Below are 20,940 nucleotides of genomic sequence, written 5' to 3'. Positions count from 1 at the left end.
TAGCAAGTGAGAATGGTGCAATCCACCAAACAAAAGTAATGTATGACAAGGCAGGGTAAACCTCCATAGTATACTTGCCATTTCTCCCTGCACCTGCGTGTTTCGTAGCTTAGTTGTATGAAGCAGTGGGTGCTATGCGGGCAGCATCCCACTATCCAGATGTGAATTTTGTGGAAAAGTTCTTTTTTGTTTCTGTATTGCACTTGCGAAATAATTTTTCGTTTCTTGATTTTGTGCTGTAACCTCTGCTAGCGAGTCAGCCGAACATGTGCGGACACGGACAGCAGGTGGTTGGTGTGGTGCCATATGGGTGCTGACAGCTCACTGACATGGGGCCGGATTGACCAACTGACGGGCTGGTGTCACCAGGCCTCGGATGACAACCAGTTGGCTACTAGAGACGAGCCAGGTGAGCTCCAAAGTTGCGTGCGAAACACTGCGCAGTTTAGCGTCTCTTGCCTGGTAGCCCGTTTGTATGTCCACCTTAAGCCCCACCTGTCCTACAGTGCGCATACTTGACATGCTACATGGGAAGTGCCAAAACTTCATCAGATGGCTGGAACTGAAAGGTGAAGCAGGTATGGCTTGACCTGAAAATGCATGACCTTGTGTGTGCCTATTAATAAAAAAAATTTGCACACGACACGTTTGGTAACTTAATGTTTTATCACAGCACTTTCTTCCCACTTGTGTGTCCTTGAGCGTGCAGTCATTGACAATTGAAATACGAACCACGGAACGCACAGCCATCGATACCAGTGCCCACAGCTGGCAGCGGCCGAGGAAAAGACACGGGCATGTGCAGTTGAGATGTCGGGAGCGACGGTGCGTGTCCCATTGTGATATGTTGCCCTCTCCTTGCTTGCATGCCTGCCCTGTTGCCAACTCGCAAGAGCGCTGTAAGCACTGCGAGTGCTGCAGCCGCCACAGCTGTAGGTCGTGCTGAGAGGAGTGCGGCACGTAATTGCTTGCAGCTGCAGCCAGTGCTTGCGTGGGAAACGCGTGCATGCTCTCGGAAGGCATACTGCAGAGTTAATCATGCTTTCTTGAAGAAAAGCAGCCCACAGAAATAGGGGAAAAGAAGCATGCGACCAAACTTTTGATGGCACTGTATTGTTTTGCGTTCGTGGTGCATGGGCTCGAGAATTAACCCTTTGAGGGTCGAATTTTTTCATCAAATGTGACCCACCAGGTCGATTTTTGTTATTGCTGATTTAAATTGTTCGGATGAATCTATTTGAGAAAAAATTATCGCAATTTTTTGGGGGTGACCATAAAGTGACAGAAAAATCGTTTGTGTTGTTACATACATGTGGCTTATTCATGAGTAACACAAGAGAAATTCTAAATAAAAATGAGAAAGTACCAAGCCGGCACCTTTTGAGTGAATCGAAATCAGATGGACAGCAGTTTCGCGGGCGGCGGGAAGCGCCCGGAGGACAATACAAAACCAGCCACTGCGCGTGCGCACGCGCGGCCGGACGCGCGAGCGATAGACGGCGCACCGCTCCTATAAAATACAAAAAAAAAGGAGGAAAGGGCCTCATCAGTTTCGCAGGCGCCCTTGGTCTGTGGCAGGCGCAAGAAGCGAGAGGCGCCCGGGCGCCTGGTGGCCCCTCATTACCGGATGCGCAAGTAATAGCCGGCGTGCCGCTGAAGTAAATCATAAAAAAATAAAAAGAAGAGCCATTGGCACAAGAAAATAATTTGACGTATTTCCGCAGTGTGGCAGCACATGCCAAACAAGAGAAGTTGGCGAAAAAGGCGCGCTTTTTAAAAGGGCCCTAAACAGGGTTCTAAAGCTTGCGATTTTACGTGCGCAATTATTGGAGTACTATTCAAAGAACATCCTGCCGCAAAAATGGTTTAAAAGTGTTCAGTATTAGCCGAGTTATCGGCCCGCAACAAGGCCTGGCAGATTTCCTCTTTCACTGCGTCTCCAGAGCACTGTGTAAGCGGTGACGTCACCGACCAGGCGCAAGACCACCTAGAGAAACGGGGTTGGTTCGAGATGCGCGCAGCCATTGGCTCTGCTCGGCGGTACGTCACGCTTCTTTTTTTTAGCAGACGACGGCCAAGCTCCGCCTACTACATCTGCTACCGCTCAACGGGGCCGGTCGGTGGCCGGCCCGCATCGAACGGCTCCTCGCGGTGGCTGGCCAGAGCGTTTGAAAGCCAGATAGGGGGCTTCCAAACACAACATGCTCACTAACGACAATAATTGAAGATTGCCACTGACGACTATAGCTGCTCGCTAGTGTTTCGGCATGCGGCGCTGTCACGGTGAACTGGCCCCACCAAGGTCTGGGAAAAGGCTTAGCATAGCCGCAGTATCCAGACACTGGTTTGCGAGGCCACGACGACGACGATCCCCCGCGCAATCTTTCACTGCACTATTACCCCCTTTCACGTATTAGCAAACTGATTTTCAGCAATAGTCCTGCTCTGGCGGGCAGTGACAAGTTTTAGCTGCTGCGGTGTGTGCTGTATCGTTAACAGTCGCATCGTTAACAGTTGTTTTCAGCGCTCTTGTGGTACGGCGACAAGGCAAGCATGTGAGCAAGGAGAGGCGACATATTGCAGTGGGACACCCACCCTCGCCCCCGGCATCTTAACTGTGCATTCCTGTGTATTTTCCACTGCTGCTGCCAGGTGATGGCACCCGTACCTTCGACCGTGCGTTACGTGGTTCATATATCAATTGTCCATTACTGTACATTTAATCCAACAGGAGTGAGGCAGCAGGTGAAACTAGTTGAAGCTATAGCTTGTATTCACTGGCAAGGCATGCATGCAGGCAATCATGTGAGTGCGCCGTCACTGGTTACGTCAGGTTCCGTGGGATGGCAGAACTTGTCCGTGCTAAGCACGTGATTTATGTCGGACGTTCCAAACTCTACCCCGCCCAACGCGAAATAATGCCTCAAGTCCAATGTGAGTGCAATTAATAACATCTCTGTTGACACCACCGCTGAGAATCTTGTTGAAATGGAGGAGGCGATGCATGCTGGTGTTTTTTTTTCTTCGGCGTGCGGGCGCACAAGCTGTGCCATGCCCGTGGCCGTTTCCAGTGTTGCCAAGCAAAGAAATAGACAGCTAAACTTTTCAATGACTACCACCTATGTGTATGCCTGCCAGGTTGGCCAGGATGGCATTGGGGGATCTGACCGGGGGGGGGGGGGGTAAGGATTACAAAAATTTGTAGCAACAGAGTGGAACAATTTACATGCATATTTAGTTAAGTTGCAACAGAACAGAAACCGAACTGTTTCGTCCAAGCTATTAACAACCTATAGCACTAATCAGTTGCTAAATCTTTGACTTGGTGTATACCGCCTTTTTCGGGAAGTCCTTGGAATACTGCCAAGCGTAACAATGTTCACTGGTGCAACAGTTCGCTACAAGACCGTGACTAAGGGCTGTGTCAGACATGAAGGCTCAGAACTGGGTGCAATTTTTTTATTATTATGCTGCACTGCCTCTGGCATTCAGTGTTCCTGTGGTGCTGACCAGTTCAACTTGCGCACATGGCCGGCTGTTTTTAAGTTCTTCACTGATTATGATGTGAATTGCTGTTGGATTGAATTGTCAGGTAGCTACAGTAGAATGTGGCCAGATTGGGATAAAGGTTTGGCCTTACAAGGGTGCATATTTGGGAGATTTTTGTTTGTCATTCACTCGTACAAAACCATCAGTACGGGAGTCTCCCAGACAGTTCAAGGAACCTGCGAGGCATGTATATGGAATGCAGCCAAGCAGTGATGAACTTGGGGCCTTTAGCTTGAGCTACCTCAGTTGTCTGCATCTCAAATGTGAACATACTGAACTTTTGAGATGTGAGGCACCAAAAAGAATAAGCACTGCAGCGAAAACAAGGGGAACATTAATGTGGGGACATGTCTGGCTCCACATCTCTCCCAAGTGTCCATCAACACCGGGGAACAGCACATTAATTTTTATCCTCTTGGCATTTCGTTTCCACGAAACTGTAATAGAAGACAGTGACAACCCAGGTGTCAAAGGGGAAGTGGACAAGTTGGAAAAAATGGGGAGAGTATTAAGTGGGCGATAGAAGCAGCTCTGCATGGCTCAGGAGCATCCAGTACCAGAACGATTAAAAATGACTCGTGACGAGGCTCAGATGATCCTGCTGTTGTTAGGCATAACTGGTAGAGCTTACGCAGCCGTTCCTGCAGACTTACCGCTGCCAGGGTCAGACCTGCTGAAGCCTGAGCAGGGGCGCAGCTATCGGACTCTTGGCTGCAACGCAACACTCGGCTGACCCAAGCTTCTTGCCACCAAATGAGTGGGGAGTATTCTCGCTACTTGAGGCTACTCCAGGCCTCGAAGACGGGATTATCTGCCACATCGGAGCTTCGTTGGTGCGATGCCACGTCATCTGACTTGTGAGCTTCAACTGGTGCACTATTTATGCATGCGTCCACTTGAACTCTAGTGACAAGTTTTTGGGTAGCTATGTTGCATGTGTGTTTAGTAATTAGTGTTTTCTGTATTTTTGGGAACTGTTTTCAGACACCATGTCACCCTTGTTTCAGCAGTCTCCTCCGGTGGTCACAGACCAACCTTGTTCAAGCACTGTTTAGAGCCCATTTTTCAGATGCTCACAGATCTATTAGCTCTAAAGCCTAAGCATGCTGATGCGGCTAAATAAAAAACTCCTTTTTCAGGGGTTGTCATTAACCAGCAATATTTTAAGCAGGTTCAACTTAATCAGTGTTTTAATACGCTCATTCATAACATTAGTGTGAGATGTACTTTGACCAGCCTCATTACACCAAATAGTAAAAATATCAGTTTATCAAGCACTACCTGGATGCTTGGCAAACATTTATTTATTTATTTATTTTCATACCCTAAGGACCCGAGAGGGCGTTACAGAGGAGGGGATTAGGAGGATATTCCACCAGTGTACAGTACATAAATTTTTCGGACATCATTATATGAAGTTTAAAATGTAAAAGCGCTCGAAAACTACAGACAACAGAAGCAAGAAGGAAAAAGGTATGCATATAAAATGTAAACAAGAGCAGGTACACTAAACAACAATACAACATGCCCCAGGTAACCAAGTGTTGGCCCCCGCACAGGGCACCTTGAGCAATCTTGGTGATGGTATTGGCAACACCGCGGACCCCGAGCCCCCAAACATAAGCTGGATCCAACCGTGGCGATGTGTTTATAGGTGGAGGGTTAGAAACCATGAACGGTGGCCGTCGGAGCCCAGGTCAAGCTCCGGCGAATGGGCTCCCTGTCTGTTTACCAGGCAGGGAGCTCCTGGACCTCTCTCGGCATCAGGGTAATCCGAGCGAAGAAAGTACCCCCGTCCCCTGCGTTTTTCTATGCTATATGGATAGTTCAAACCCCCCCCCCCCCCAAAACGTGATCGGCCCCCGAAAAGGGGCCGCACCGAAGTCTCCTTTCCTTCCTTGCAAGGGTTGACATTTCCAAAACCTGACAATTTCTCCCGCTTTCTAATAATGGAATCTCTTGACAAGTCAAAGCCCGTCACTGCACAGTCTGTTTATCTCATCTCCAAGTTCCTTGAGGGCATTGTAGGGAAATCCTACAAAGCCAAGAAACTCAGAACAAGGGAAATCCTGATTGAAATTAACAACAGGCAGCAGTCTATCAACCTCCTCAAACAAACCCGCATGGTAGATACAGACATAAAGATCACACCCCACCGCACGCTGAACAGTTCCCAGGGCGTCATCTCCGATCCTGACCCGATGAACGAAACAGAGACAGATCTGCTCGATGGCCTTCGAGATCAGGGTGTGACGACAGTGCGAAGGATAATCATGCGTCGAAATGACACTGAAATTCGTACAAAACAGTTGATCTTGACATTTGACTGCTCAACGCTCCCCGAGTTGGTCAATGCAGGCTTCATACAATGTCCAGTCCGACCGTACATACCAAATCCGCGCCGCTGCTTCAAATGCCAGCGGTTCGGGCACAGTACCAACTCTTGCCGTGGCAAAACGACCTGTGCCAAATGCGCTGCACGGGACCACCCGACAGATAACTGCAACTCCACCACCTTCACTTGTGTTAACTGCGGGGGATCGCACGCGGCGTACTCCCGCAAATGTGAGAAATTCCAACAAGAGAAGAAAATAATCAATGTCAAAGTAACAGAGAACATCACCTTCCCAGAGGCGTGGAAGAGGTTCGCCTCTTTCCCCCTGGGGAGGTACCCCGACGCAGCTCGCCGGGGGGCGGAGCGGCGTCTGGTCTCGGCGGGGACCCAGTACCGCGAGTCAGACTTCGTCCCGTCCCCCCCCCCCTTGGGTTGCCTCTGGCAGCCCAACCCGCCTCCGCACCGCTCGCTGAGCCAGCAGCGGTTGTGGTGGCAGCCTTTTCCGTCGGGACCGGTGCCGCTCCCATCCCTGCACCCCCATCCTGCAGTGCGTTGGAGGGTGCCATGGACACCACGGGTCCCGCACCGTTCCCACCGCCACCGCACCGCCCGTGCCACTTCTGGTGCCTCCGATACCTGCGGCGGTGGCGGGTCAAACGAAGGGCCCCCGAACGGGGGCCACGTCCGGGGGGCCCGGTTCGACGGACACACCCAGGACATTGGACAACGAGATGGACGTCGTGCCATTCTTGCCTGCAACGCAGCGCAAGGATCGGCCTCCGACGTCCAAGCCTACAGAAAGGCCCAAAAAGCCCAATCCAAGAGTCACAGCCCTGAAAGACGACACATAAACATATACACTCCAGTAGCTCTCACACTAAATAATGGGAAGAGAAAATATTGTTCAATGGAACTGCAGAGGCCTTCTGAGTAATCTTGACGACCTGTATGAGGTTCTGCATACCAATCAGCCAAGTGTAATGTGTGTTCAGGAAACACATTTGAAGTCTAAACACACAAATTTCTTGAATAGTTACCTGGTATACAGGAAAGACAGGGATGGCTGCACACACTCTTCTGGCGGTGTGGCCATAATCGTCCGGAAATCCTTAGCATGCCACCCTGTCACTTTAAACACTATCCTTAAGGCTGTAGCAATACGCTTAATAATATTTAATAGGTTGATAACGGTATGCTCCATATACATTCCTTCTGATGTTACACTTTTGAGCTCTGACTTTGAGGCGCTGGTTGACCAGCTGGCCGAACCATACATTCTAATAGGCGACCTTAATGCTCACAATTCTCTTTGGGGCTCTTCTCGTACGGATGCCCGGGGTCGCCTGATAGAGAGGTTTCTGACATCCTTTGGACCATGCCTTTTCAACAATAAACAGCCTACATATCATAACATAGGACACAACACATACTCATGTCTTGACTTGGCTATTGGCTCCGCAGTTCTCTTTCCTCTTCTCGAGTGGGGTGTGGGAACTGACCCATATGGCACTGACCACTTCCCCACCTCACTTACATATATAGGTAAAGGCCCAAGCAGTTCATCTTCCCATAATAGGTTCAATGAAGCACGAGCTAACTGGAACACATTTACAGAGATATCGAAACTACACTACACAACTATAAGACACCTACACATAGATGAAGCCGCACAACTCCTCACGGCGCACATCCTCGACGCCGCCGAAAAGTCCATTCCCCACGCCTCTGGTGTCCCGCGCAACCAGCGGAGGCTGTGGTGGAATGAGGACTGTAGGCGGGCGCGAGAGGCCCAGAACAAGGCGTGGGGTATCCTCCCTCGGTACCCCACGTCGGGAAACCTCCTCTTGTTCAAACGGGCCAAGGCATTTGGAAAACGTGTGCGCTGTGAGGCAAAAAGAAATAGTTGGCGCTCGTTCATAACATCTATAAACTCATACACAGACACAAGCAAGGTATGGACACGTATACACAAACTCAAAGGACAACAGATACACAGCCTGCCCCTGGTCAGTACAACAGGGGACACACTGGAAGACCAGGCTGACACACTCGCACAACACTTCCAACACGTGTCCAGTTCAGCACACTACACGAACACTTTCCTGAAACATAAAGCCTCTTGTGAAAAGAAGTCCCTACACGACAACAACAAATCACAGACTTCTTACAACTCCCTGTTTGCACTACATGAGCTGAGGGCTGCTCTGAGCACGTGTAAACCCTCAGCTCCAGGCCCAGACAACATTACATATACAATGATACAACACCTACACGCAGACACACTTGAAGCGCTTCTACATCTATATAATAAAATATGGCTTTCGGGGCACATTCCACACTCTTGGAGGGAGGCCATTGTAGTTTCTTGAAGGAGGGAAAGGACCCATCGTCCTCCTCAAGTTACCGTCCAATAGCCCTGACGAGCTGCCTGTGCAAGCTCTTCGAGAAGATGATCAATCGCAGGCTCGTGTACTTCCTCGAGTACAATGGTCTTCTCGAGAGCTGCCAGGCAGTCTTTAGGTTGGGGCGATCGACAAACGATCAACTGGTTGCACTTGACTCATACATCAAGGATGCCTTCGTGCATAAGCAGTACTGTTTAACTGTCTTTTTCGACCTCGAGAAGGCCTACGACACCGCTTGGCGTTATGGGATCCTTAGTGACCTCAGGTCATTCGGTGTTTCAGGTAATATGTTGAACACCCTTGTTAGGTTTTTGTCAGAGAGAACGTTCAGAGTAAGAGTTGGTTGTGCACTATCAAAGGTTCACGTCGAAGAAAATGACATGCCGCAAGGTGGCATGTTGAGTTGCGCTCTCTTCATAGTAACCTGCAAAAAGCTCCTGCGTTGTGTTCTCCAGGAAGTGCGGGGTCCATCCGGACCCAGACATTACTCTTAATGACGTGTCGCTTCCTGTCAACAAGCAGCACAAGTATTTAGGTGTTGTCTTTGACGAAAAACTCACATTCATTCCACACATCAAGGAACTTAAACATACATGTCTGAAAACAATGAATATAGTTAAGGTTCTCTCCCACCAATCGTATGGTTCCGACAAAGAACTCCTACTATGGCTCTGTACTGCTTTGGTTGGGTCTCGTTTAGACTATGGCAGTGTGGTATATGGGTCGCCGACTAAAACAGCGTTTCGAATGCTTGACCCAGTGCTACACTTGGGGCTACGGCTTGCGTCGGGTGCTTTTCGCACTAGCCCTGTCGAGAGTCTGTATGCCGAGTGTAATAAGTGGAGCCTTGAGAACCAACGGACGTACATGGACTTACTTTATGCTTTTAAAATTTCATCGCTGAATAACCATCCTTTTTATCCTGTCTTTAACGACACATCCACATCTGTGCTTTTTGTAAATCCCCCATCCGTTCCGCTGCCCTTTTCATTTAGAGTGAGAGAGCGAGCCTCAGATCTGAGCGCTTCATTTTTAGATGTGTACAGATCATCCTTTTCAGACATTGTACCTCCTTGGAAAGTTCGTCCTGTGTCCTCCGACCTTTCTTTTATGAAACTTGACAAAAATCGGGTACCACGAGCTGCAGTACTGCAGCACTTTCTGTTTCTGCAGTTCAAATACCTACTTGCAGAATTTTACAGTGACGCGTCTAAAACCTCCACTGTGGTCTCCTGCGCTGCTCATGGTCCGAATTTCAGTGCAGCCAGAACCGTGAGCGTCCACACAACAATTTTTTCAGCAGAAGCATATGGAATTTTACTGATTGTACGACACATACTGGAAAATCAAATTCCGAAGTCTATCATCTACACAGATTCCTTGAGTGTTGTTCGCGCACTGTCATCGCATACACCCCCCAAAAACCACATACGGTAGTTAATCTTGTATTTAAAGGGACACTGAAGTGAATTTGTCAAGCTCCCGTTTTTGCTTGGACTGCGTAGACTGGCTCAAATTAGCACACTTTTCATCGTTTATCCGGTTGACAAATCGGTAATTATTTTACAAAGCGCGAAAGAAGAAAAACTACCATGCACGGTTTGCGGCGGCCGCACCAACTAAAGCTGTGACGTTAGGAGGAGCGGGCACCGTGATTGGACGATGCCCAAGGTGAGCAACCAAACAAGTTTCGGTTTCGGTTCTGTAAAACACAACTGGTGGCGTTGCTGAATGGGCATTCTCAATAACTCAGTAATCATCGTACCGCTCTTCTGCCATGTTGTCAGCTGTGAAAATGCATAAAGATAAGCCTCCCAGGACGGCTTGGAATCGTAGCATTCACTAGCCGAAGCCTACGCAGTACATGGACGCCCTCCGCGTACCCGCAGACGCCCAAATGTCATGCGCTTTTCCCCCATATTTGGAGCTTGCCTCACTCATGCCTGTACCGTAAAAAGCATGTGCGCACCAGGCCAAGGGTCTGTTCATTAAGGCCTGTGCCCACTGCCTGCAAGCAGTCGGTGCTTATGGCAACAGCACGCCAACGAGAACTCGCTAGCGTGCCAGTGCCAGCCTGCGCGCGTTCTGTGAACTATAGTTCGTGGAGCCATGAACGTTGCGGCCCAAAAAAAAGGTGAACTCAATGTAGAAAACATCGGCAGAAAACAAAAAAGTTAACTTACAAAAAAAAAAAGCACGTACCTGCGGGGACTCGAACTCGTGACTTGCAGAACACTTGCAAAAACACACCCAGCGCCCTAGACCACTAGGCCACGAGACCGGCTCAGCCGACCTTGGTAATATAAGGTATATATTGTACAACACGTTTACACTTTTATTTAGTTTTGGCATTTCAAGCAGCTTAGGTGACTATTTGTTGTATTGCGCTCGTGCAGTAAGCCACGAGTTTCCACAATAGCTCACGTCTAGCAATTGCATTTCGTTGACGGAAAAGCGTTCGCAGATGCGTAGTCGTGCTGCTGACCGCTGTGCTTGTTCGCCCAGCGCAGAAAAGTGCTTCCCGCACCCTAGTTTTACGCTGTACGGTGAAAATATCAGTTGATTTTATTTCCTTAGTACCTATATTGACTTCGCTGACTCTTCTCCTGCCTTCAATAGGCCTTATATTTTCCTACTGGCGTACCAGTAATCGAAGCGTCGCATGTGCGCTTGTGCAGCGCTTGTGTGAAGCGACCTTGACTTGGAGCTAGATACTGTGTACAAACTAACCAAGTAAAGAAAGGCACACTCTTCTATTCACAAACGTGTCCTGGCTTCGTTTCAACTGAGCGAACGAATTGCGACGACCCGTCGGCGGCCGGCGGACGAAACGCTGGGCCGACTGACTCTGTCTGAAGGCCGGGGAGCCGTGCAGTAGTGCAGCCAATTGCGAGCTCGGCACCTCCTGACGTCACACGAAAACGCCACAGAAAATGGTCGAGCGTAAAGAGAGGAGGACAGCATTTTCGAATTAATTTTTCTACTAAATAAAATCGCGTAAACGCGCCCAGAGTGGTCGAAACATGGCCTGGGGACTCTGGGCTACAATTTGCGCCAGTAATCCCGCGATGTTTACATATCACTTCAGTGCAGTCTTGGGCAGTAACTAGTTACTAGTAACGCGTTACTGGTAACTAGTTACTTTTTTCAGTAACTTGTAACTGTAACTAGTTACTTTTAAGTTAGAGGAACTTGTAACTGTAACACTGTTACTTTTTTGTGGAGTAACTGTAACGAGAAATATCGTTACAGTTACTTTATTTCTATAAAAGAATTATCCTACAGCAACACTCATTAACGGCCGACGTACAGTTTGCGCATTTCACTTTTTCCGCCTTTCTTCCGCAGAACCTTCGTCTAGTTCATTTATGCCAGCTCACTCCCTTCGTTTGGGTGAAAAACATCCGGACTAGAAATGTTTAGGCGTGTACGTGTGCGTGGTGTATCACGCGGTCTACTAAGGGCTCGAAATTTTTAAGTCTAAGCTGCAGTATTTTCCTCAGCAGCGCGACATCGCTCTCACCCAGGCAATAAATAACGCTGCGACACGCGTCCAGCAATTTTTTTTAACCTCCTTGCACGCGTCTAAGCGCACGTGGATGCATTTTCGCCACATCTGGGGCGCAGTAAAAGTGTTTGACACAAAGGCGAACAGAAAAATAAACACCCACAAACGCCGCACAACGCACTGAAACCTTCGCACTTTCGCGGAAGCCTGGGAAACTCCGGTCAGGGCGTCGCTTTCTCATTAGCGACGTGCAGCCCCGTTTGTGGGGTCATAAAACGCCCGGGGGAGTCTCTCGGCGGCCTCGCGCTCGTCCAGCCCTGTGCGCACTGTAGAGTGTTCGATTCACAAGTCGCCGTTGCTTGCGACCATTGTGCTCTTTAGAGACGCCTGGCCGTATTTGGGACCACGCGTTTGGGACCCCTGGTCTAGAGGCTTCATCGAGCTGTCAACAGTACTCGAACGAGGTCAAAGAAGTAATAAATTTCACGCCCCTCCACACATACGACGACCCCAACGATGGTGGCCCCCAAGTGCCCTCGCATCAGGCAGCATCTTGGCCGGCAGACGTCTGACCACACTGCCACTGCACGAAGAAACGTTCTTGGAAAGCCTCGCGACTTCGTTTCGAGGGATGTGGCCGAAACGAAAACAGTAGCTACATCTTATTCTGAATGTTGGGTGGAAGGAATACTTGGGTGAGCTTCGTTCGGCCTACGCCTCAAAGCAAACGGAGGGAGGGGTTCCTGGGATCGGCGACGTGATTGCTGTGGAAGGCTGGGATTGTGATAGCAGTGTTTCTTAGTCGAGACGGCGAAATCCGCCTTTGTGAGGACAGGGGGGGGGGGAGGAAGAGGGGGGGGGGAGGAACAGTAAAGTGTTCATTTCAGTTTCTATTCCATTTGGAAATATCTTGTCTCATTCTGGGGATGGTGGTGGCTGGGGTTGGGGCGGGAGAACAACTCCGAGGGCCCACAGACAAACGTCGCTTCGGCAATGGCTCAAATTGGTCTCCGTCTCCGACCACAAGCACGAAATAAAAAGTTAACGAAGCACATTTTTTGAGGATCTTTAAAAAACACCTCCACAACCGATGTACTCCCACGTCCGTTTCCGCATTCCTCCAAGGGCCTTCCATCGATCCGCCACCTTCGCCCCCTTTTTCCCATACTCTCTCACTACGCGGGGCGGTCAAGCGACGGCATTGTAGGACTAAAATAAATTAAGTTGACAATTAAAGATTGTTTCGGCTGTGTTGTCATCCAGCTCGGTATAGTATAAGTTCGGCCTCTCTGATTCCAATTTTGAAAAAACAACTAATTCTGTGCTACAATGATGTTTGCAAATAAATTTCTTACAGCGAGAGTGCAGCAACAAAAAAATAAAGTTCCTTTTGATGGATAGCAAAACTTCTGTAATAAAACAAATGAGGCGTACACAACGATTGTTGGTTTGGGCATGAGAAAGCATCATTTTAGGTTCCCCTCGTGTAGGCTTTACTGCGTGTAATTTTTACTACCTTCATGCCTTCAGTTTCTATTAAATAAGCCAAATCTTTTAAGTAACGGAAAAGTAACAACGTTACTTTTTTGCAGTAACTGTAACTGTAACTAGTTACTTTTGGAAAATTCGTAACTGTAACTGTAACAGAGTTACTTTTTTGGGTTAGGTAACTGTAACTGTAACACTGTTACTTTTTTCGGTAACGTGCCCATGACTGCTTCAGTGTCCCTTTAACACTATCATGTCTGTGTATGCGCAGAAGCATCAACTGCTCCTCTGCTGGGTCCCAGGACACGCTGGGATCGCTGGGAACGAGTTGGCAGACGAGAGGGCCGCTGCTGCTGCACTCAGGAACACTGTAGACATAACAACCGTACCATATACCATACCGTACCAACCGTACAGCTTTGGATCGATTCAACCAGGTTAGTTAAATTTTCAGTGTGATGATGTCGTATGATTGAAGCATATTCGAGAAATAGTCTTATAATAATTATATAATAATTATTCTATACATTATAATACATCCTCACAACAACTGTTTTTAAATCGTCCATCCATCTCTCTGCCTTTCCCATTTAGGGTAAGAGAGGAAGCCTCTCAGCATGAGATACCCTTTTTACACATTCACAAGACACCCATCACTGATTTTATACCACCATGGAATCTGCGCCCTGTGCTCTGTGACCTGTCTCTTACGTAGCTTGATAAGAACAGGGCCCCAAGAATTGCGATTCAGCAGCATTTCATGTATCTGCAGGATAAATACAGGGCTGCAGAGTTTTTCAGCGATGCATCTAAAACGTTCACTGCGGTGTCTTGTGCTGCGCATGAACCCAATTTTGAAGCATATAGAACCATGAATGTTAATACAAGCATTTTTACGGCAGAAGCATATGGCATTTTTCTGGTTGTAAGTCAGATAGTTGAACATCATATTCCTAAATCCGTCATCTATACAGATTCGCTAAGCGTCTAACGTGCATTGTCATCCCGAAAGTCATCGAAAAACCATGTAGTTAACCTTGTCTTGAAATCACTTATGCTGGCGTATTCTTCAAACCTTGAGGTGACTGTGTGTTGGGTGCCAGGCCACTCTGGCATAGGCGGAAATGAACTGGCGGACAAAATGGCCGCCAATGCTGCACTCCGAAACACAGTAAACATAACAACACTACCTTACACAGACCTCAAGCCACACATAAGACAGCAACTCCGTAAAACTTGGCAAGCAGACTGGAGCGAACAGACAGACAATAAACTACACATCATAAAACCACACTTGGGACAATACACTACTGACTCACACAACAGGCACATTGAAGTTACCTTAGCTAGACTACGGATAGGCCATACACATGTAATGCACTCGCACCTGCTCACGGGATCTCCAAGACCCCTGTGTAGCAGGTGTGGGGAGGGCCTATCCGTAGTCCACATACTCATACACTGCAAGGCACTTGACACAACACGACACAAACACTTCAGAGAACTCTACAGACAACATATTCCCCTGCACCCATCGTTGTTTCTGGGTGATGATGCCGTGGTTTCTGTGAAACACGTGTTTAAGTATTTGTCAGACGTTAAGTTTTTAAACCCCATTTCCTATCATGCATAATCAAATCTGGCCCTACACACCAGCCATCACCATTATCTTTATTGATCTTACTATATCCGGTTTACACGTTTTATACCTACCTTTTGTGGTAATCACTTCTTTTCATTAAATAACTTCTCTGACGCTCTTTGCCCTCGTTGGCCTTGCGCCATTAAATACCAACGATCATCATCATGGTCTTGTCATGGAAGTGTATGAATGGAATCTGGTTTCTTTGTTAGCAAGATAAAGTTGCCTTTTGAGGATGGCAAGTTTTTTTATTGCTTTCGTAGTTGTATGTTCAGTGCGAGTGGACCATTTTTGATTGGCTGTGGGAAACACCCCAAGATATTTAAAGGATAGCACTGATTCAATTGGGGTATGATTTAAGGTGTATGGGTTATGGGGCAGGGGGGGGCTTGAAGCAGAACTAAATTGTAAGTGTTTAGTTTTTCCCACATTTATTTCTATTTGCTACGTGTCGCACCACTAAGTCAACTTATCCAGGTCAGATTGTAAAACGGTAATGTCGACAGGGCTAGTTATTTCCTTGTAAATTACGCAGTCATTGGCAAACAGGTGAATTTGCGAACTTTTGTTGGATGCTATGTCATGAATGTATATTAAAAACAAAAGAGAACCTAGAACCGAGCCTTTTGGAACACCGGATTAAACGCTAGTATGGTTAATGACATAGCTCTTTAGTTTTACAGATTGGAAGCAGTTAGTAAGAAATTCCAGGATCCATTGTGTTGTCTTAATGTCAAGCTTGAGATTGTGAATTTTGAGTTCTGAACGTTTGAAGTGACCCTATCAAATTCCTTAGAGAAATCAATAAAGATGGCATCGACACGAAGAGTAGAGTTAAGTGCAGAATGAAAGTCAGTAACTAGTTCGAAGGGTTGTGTTGCGATTGTCATGAGAAGTTTTGATGAAAACCATGTTGGTTGTTTATGAGCAAGTTGCTTAGATTGAGATGAGCCATTATATTTTTGAAGAGGATATAATAATTCCTGGATATGCAAATAGCAATAGCACTAAACGATATAACAAGCATCACATGCAGCTTAACAAGCTGCAGAGCAGTACTTGCAGCGGAGCAAAAGGTTGCAATTTACTTAAAATAGAGATTGGCTTTATTGTCAAATCAGCCAACAGAGGCCTATGGCATAGGTTGGGCCATTGAGTGCGTAACAAGTCCAATGAAGAACAGAATGAACTGGTTAAGTGACCACCAGCTTTGTTCAGGGCATTATGATGATTTAAGGCAAAATTAAGGCGCAGGATTCAAGCCAGAAATCAAGAGCGGCTTTTCTTGTTGAATGTAGTGCAATGTGCAACTGCAATGCCATAAGCTTTGTCATGAGCCTTGGAGCTGCACCCTCCTTCACCCCACCGCTGGCTTCTGTCGGAAAGGTTGTGACCACTTCAGGTAGCGCTCAAGGTCGGCATCACAGAGACCCCACTTTGTCTACTTTTGAAGTCTCAATGAGGCTTCAGATTTTTAGCGAGTAATCTTGCCCTGGGAATCAAACACTTGTCAATTGAGAAGGGTTAATCTCACGACATTGCTTGGTAGCAGAGCCAAAGCAATGCAGAGAAGGCAGGGTCATGGACCTAATGAAATTGCCGAAGTCGGAATTGCTCTTGTTATGCGAGGAACTGTCAGTAGAAGTGCAAAGCAAAATAACGAAAAAAGAGCTGTGCAAGATCATTCCTAAAAGCGTCGAGAATAACGATGAGCTTGTACATGCATGGAACTTGGTTCGAGAAGCTAAAGAGAAAGCGGAACAGGAACAGAAACGACTGCAGAAGGAATCTGAACAAGAGTGGGAGAAAGAGAAGGAACGGCAAAAGTTGGAAGCTGAAAAAGTGGAAAGAGAGCTGAAGCCACTGGAGCTTGAAAAGGAAAGACGAAAAGATGGCGGTAGCGTGAGAGCCGAGACTCCTGAAAGAACATGCGAGGCAGTATCGTATCGGATGGATAAGTACATGCATCCATATGAAACTGGACGGGACATAGGACTGTACCTAGGAAATTTTGAGAGAACTTGTGAACGGGAGAACTTTGCTCGCGGTACTTGGACACAACGGCTTCTGACACTGTTGCCATGTGAAGTAGCTGAAGTGATAGCGAGACTTAGTACGGAGGATGCGGCGGATTACGAGAAAGACAAAGCCAGCCTGCTGAAGAGATACCGGCTTTCAGCTAAAGCTTCCCGCCAATGTTTTAGAAGCTCAAGCACAGGCGACAGCGAGGGCTATCCTGATTTCGCATATGGCCTTAAGACTAACTTTTTGGAGTGGCTTAAAGGGACACTGAAGTGAATTTGTCAAGCTCCCGTTATTGCTTGCACTGCGTAGACTGGCTCAAATTAGCACACTCTTCATAGTTTATCCAGTTGACAAATCGGTAATTATTTTACAAAGCGCGAAAGAAGAAAAACTACCATGCGCGGTTTACGGCGGCCGCACTAACTAAGGCTGTGAAGTTGGGAGGAGGGGCACCGTGACTGGACGATACCCAAGGTTAGCAATCAAACAAGTTTCGGTTTCGGTTCTGTAAAACAAAACCGATGGCGTTGTTGGATGGGCATTCTCAATATCTCAGTAATCATTGTACCGCACTTCTGCCATGTTGTTGGCTGTAAAATGCATAAGATTAGCCTCCTAGGATGGCTTGGAATCGTAGCATTCACTAGCCGAGGCCTACGCAGTGCATGAACGCCCTCCGCGTCTCCGCAGACGCTCAAATGCCATGCGCTTTTCCCCCATATTTGGAGCTTGCCTTACTCATGCCTGTATCGTAAAAAGCGTGTTTGCACCAGGCCAAGGGTCTGTTGATTCTGGCCTGTGCCCACTGCCCGCAAGCAGTCGGTGCTTATGGCAACAGCACGCCAACGAGAACTCGCTAGTGCGCCAGTGCCAGCCTGCGCACGTTCTGTGAACTAGTTCGTGGAGCAATGAACCTTGCGGCCCAAAAAAAGGTGAACTCAGTATAGAAAACATAGGCGGAAAACAAAAAAGTTAACTTATAAAAAAAAAAAAAAAAACCACGTACCCGCGGGGATTCGAACTTGTGACCAAAAGAACTTGCGATGACATACCTAGAGCATTTAGTTTTAGCATTCCAAGTAGATTAGGTGACTATTTGTTGTTTTGCGCTCGTGCAGTAAGCATCCCCCAAGTTTCCACAATATCTCACGTTTAGCAATTGCATTTCTTAGACTGAAAAGCGTTCGCAGATGCGTAGTCGTGCTGCTGGCCGCTGTGCTTGTTCGCCCAGCGCAAAAAAGTGCTTCCCGCACCCTAGTTTTACGCTGTACGGTAAAAATATCAGTTGATTTTATTTCCTTAGTACCTATATTGACTTCGCTGACTCTTCTCCCGCCTTCAAGAGTCCTTATATTTTCCTACTGGCGTACCAGTCAGCGAAGCGTCGCATGTGCGCTTGTGCAGCGCTTGTGTGAAGCGACCTTGACTTGTAGCTAGATACAGTGTACAAACTAACCAAGTAAAGAAAGGCACATTCTTCCATTCACAAGCGTGTCCTGGCTTCGTTTCAACTGAGCGAATGAATTGCGACGACCTGTCGGCGGCCGGCAGATGAAACGCTGGGCCGACTGACTCTGTCTCAAGGCCGGGGAGCCGTGCAGTCGCGCAGCCAATTGCGAGCTCGGCTCCTCCCGACGTCACACGAAAACGCCACAGAAAATGGCTGAGCGTAAAGAGAGGAGGACGGCATTTTAGAATTAATTTTTCGACTAAATAAAATCGCGTAAACGTGCCCAGAGTGGTCGAAACATGGCCTGGGGACTTCGGACTACAATTTGCGCTAGTAATCCCGCAATGTTTACATATCACTTCAGTGTCCCTTTAAGGGAGCAGGGGCCTATGAAAGCCGTGATGGAGTTGTCGAATGCATTCGCCTTGAGCAATTTTATCGACCCCGTACAGGGCACCTTGAGTATTCATAGTGACGGTGAGCAGCGACACCGCGGACCCCGAGCTCTCATACATAAGCCGTGTCCAACCGTGGCGAGGTGTTTAAAGGTGTAAGGTGGAAGCCGTAAACGGTGGCCGTCGGAGACCTGGTTAAGCTCCGGCGGATGGGCTCCCTGCCTGTCTACCACGCAGGGAGCCCCGGGTAAGGTCAAAGGAGAAAGTACCTCCGTCTCCCTGCTTTTATGCTATGCCGTATGATATTTTCAAAACACCCCCCCCAACCGTGATCGGCCCCCTAAGAGGGGCCGCACAGAAGTTTCGTTTCCCCCATTGCCATATTTGACATTTCCTGAACCAGATCATTACTCTCGATTTCTTGTCATGGAGTCCCTCAATCCAACCCACCCTCTTGCATCTCAGTCAGTCTTCTTGATCGCCAAGTATCTTGAAGCCATAATAGGAAAATCGTATAAGTGCAAAAAACAAAGGTCTGGTGAACTCCTAATCGAAATAAATGACAAGCAGCAGTCTGCAAAGCTTTTAGCTCAGACTAGACTGGCTGATCTCGACATCAGGGTCACACCCCATCGGAGCCTCAACAGCTCGCTGGGTGTGATATCCGAGACAGATCTCCTGAACGAAACGGATGCGGATCTCCTTGCCGATTTGAAGGATCAGGGCGTCACTGCCGTGAGACGCATCACTATACGCAGAGACGACAAGGAGATTCCCACCAAGCACATTATCTTGACTTTTGACCGTGCAGTTCTTCCACAACACATAAATGCAGGTTTCATCCGTTGCTCCATCCGTCCGTACATCTTTGTCCATTCGTCCGTACATCCCAAACCCGTGGCGCTGTTTTAAGGGCCAGCGGTTCGGGCATGGTACAAACTCTTGCCGTGGCCGAACGACGTGTGCGAAATGCACGGCGCATGATCATCCGAGCGACAATTGTCCATCCGATACCCCGTCTTGTGTGAACTGCGGCAGGCCGCATGCAGCGTACTCCCGCAAGTGTGAAAAATTCCAACTGGAAAAAAAGATAATCATCATCAAGGTAACTGAGAACATCACCTTCCCGGAGGCGCGAATAAGGTTCGCCTCTTTCCCCCTGGGGAGGTACGCTGACGTGGCTCGCCGGCGGGCGGAGCGGCGTCTGGTGTCCACAGGGACGCAGTTCAGCGAGTCTGACCTGGTCCCGCCCCCGCCCCCCGCTGGGTTGCCTCACGCAGCCCAACCCGGCACCACGCTGCTTGCTGAGGCAGCAGCGGTTGTGGTGCAAACCACTTCTGTTGAGACCGGTGCCGCTCCCGGCTCTACCTCCCCGTCCTCCAGTGCGTTCGAGGGTGCCGAGGGGATGGACACCACGGGCCCCGCATTGGCTCCCACCGCCACCGCACCGCCCATGCCACCTCTGACGCCCCCGACGGTGGCGGCTCAAACAAAGGGCTCCCGAAAGGGGGCCAAGTCCGTGGGGCCCGGTTCGACGGGCACCCCCCGGACATCTGAGGACGAGATGGACGTCACGCCGTTTTTGCCTGCAACGCACCGCAAGGAGCGGCCTCCGACGGCCAAGCCAGTAGGAGGAGGAGGAGGAAAACGTTTATTCAGAAAAAGGGAGAGGGGAGGGGGAGAGAAAGAGTTAGGAGCGGTGGGTGGCCATCCTATTCCGGTAGGCCGCGCAGGGTCGCCGCCGCCTTCGCCCGAGAGATCAGGGCTTCCTGGTCCTCGAGCTGGCAACTGCGCAACGCGCTCTCCCATCGCTCTACAGAAGGGGGATCGGGTGGTTGGGGGTTCAGTGGGCACATCCAGACAAGGTGCAGGGTCGTGTTGGGAGTGTCGCAGCGTGAGCAGTTGGGTGCATAGCAGGCGGGGGAGGAGGGCGACGTGGTTGGGGTATGTGTTAGTTTGAAGTCTTCGCCAGATGCGGGCGTCGGGAACGGAGAGCGAAGGGTGAGAAGGGGGATAAGAGCGTCGTGAGGCCCTGTAGTGGTACAGTATGTCGGTGTAGGTTTGTTGGAGAGGGGTCAGAGCAGGGGGACCATGGTCTAGGTTGGGGCGGCAGGCCTCGTCTGGGAGGGCCCGGGTAAGAAGA

General features: G+C 48.7%; 1 long non-coding RNA gene across 1 annotated transcript in view; it reads left to right on the top strand.

Moving 5' to 3' along the window:
* Positions 1 to 271: 271 nt before the first annotated feature.
* The window catches only part of LOC144141991 (uncharacterized), a 33,850-nt gene continuing 13,181 nt past the window's right edge, over positions 272 to 20,940 (top strand). Inside the window, exons 1-3 of the long non-coding RNA XR_013316789.1 lie at positions 272 to 409; positions 4,197 to 4,406; positions 13,557 to 13,722. This is a non-coding gene — a long non-coding RNA (uncharacterized LOC144141991). The remainder of the gene's footprint in view (positions 410 to 4,196; positions 4,407 to 13,556; positions 13,723 to 20,940) is intronic.

Source organism: Haemaphysalis longicornis, unplaced genomic scaffold, assembly GCF_048455015.1.
Source record: "Haemaphysalis longicornis isolate Haplotype H1 unplaced genomic scaffold, Haemaphysalis longicornis Haplotype H1 scaffold_6, whole genome shotgun sequence".
NCBI classification, from domain to species: domain Eukaryota; kingdom Metazoa; phylum Arthropoda; class Arachnida; order Ixodida; family Ixodidae; genus Haemaphysalis; species Haemaphysalis longicornis.
Note: the sequence above shows the minus strand (reverse complement) of the source record. Positions and strands in the feature narration are given on the sequence as shown.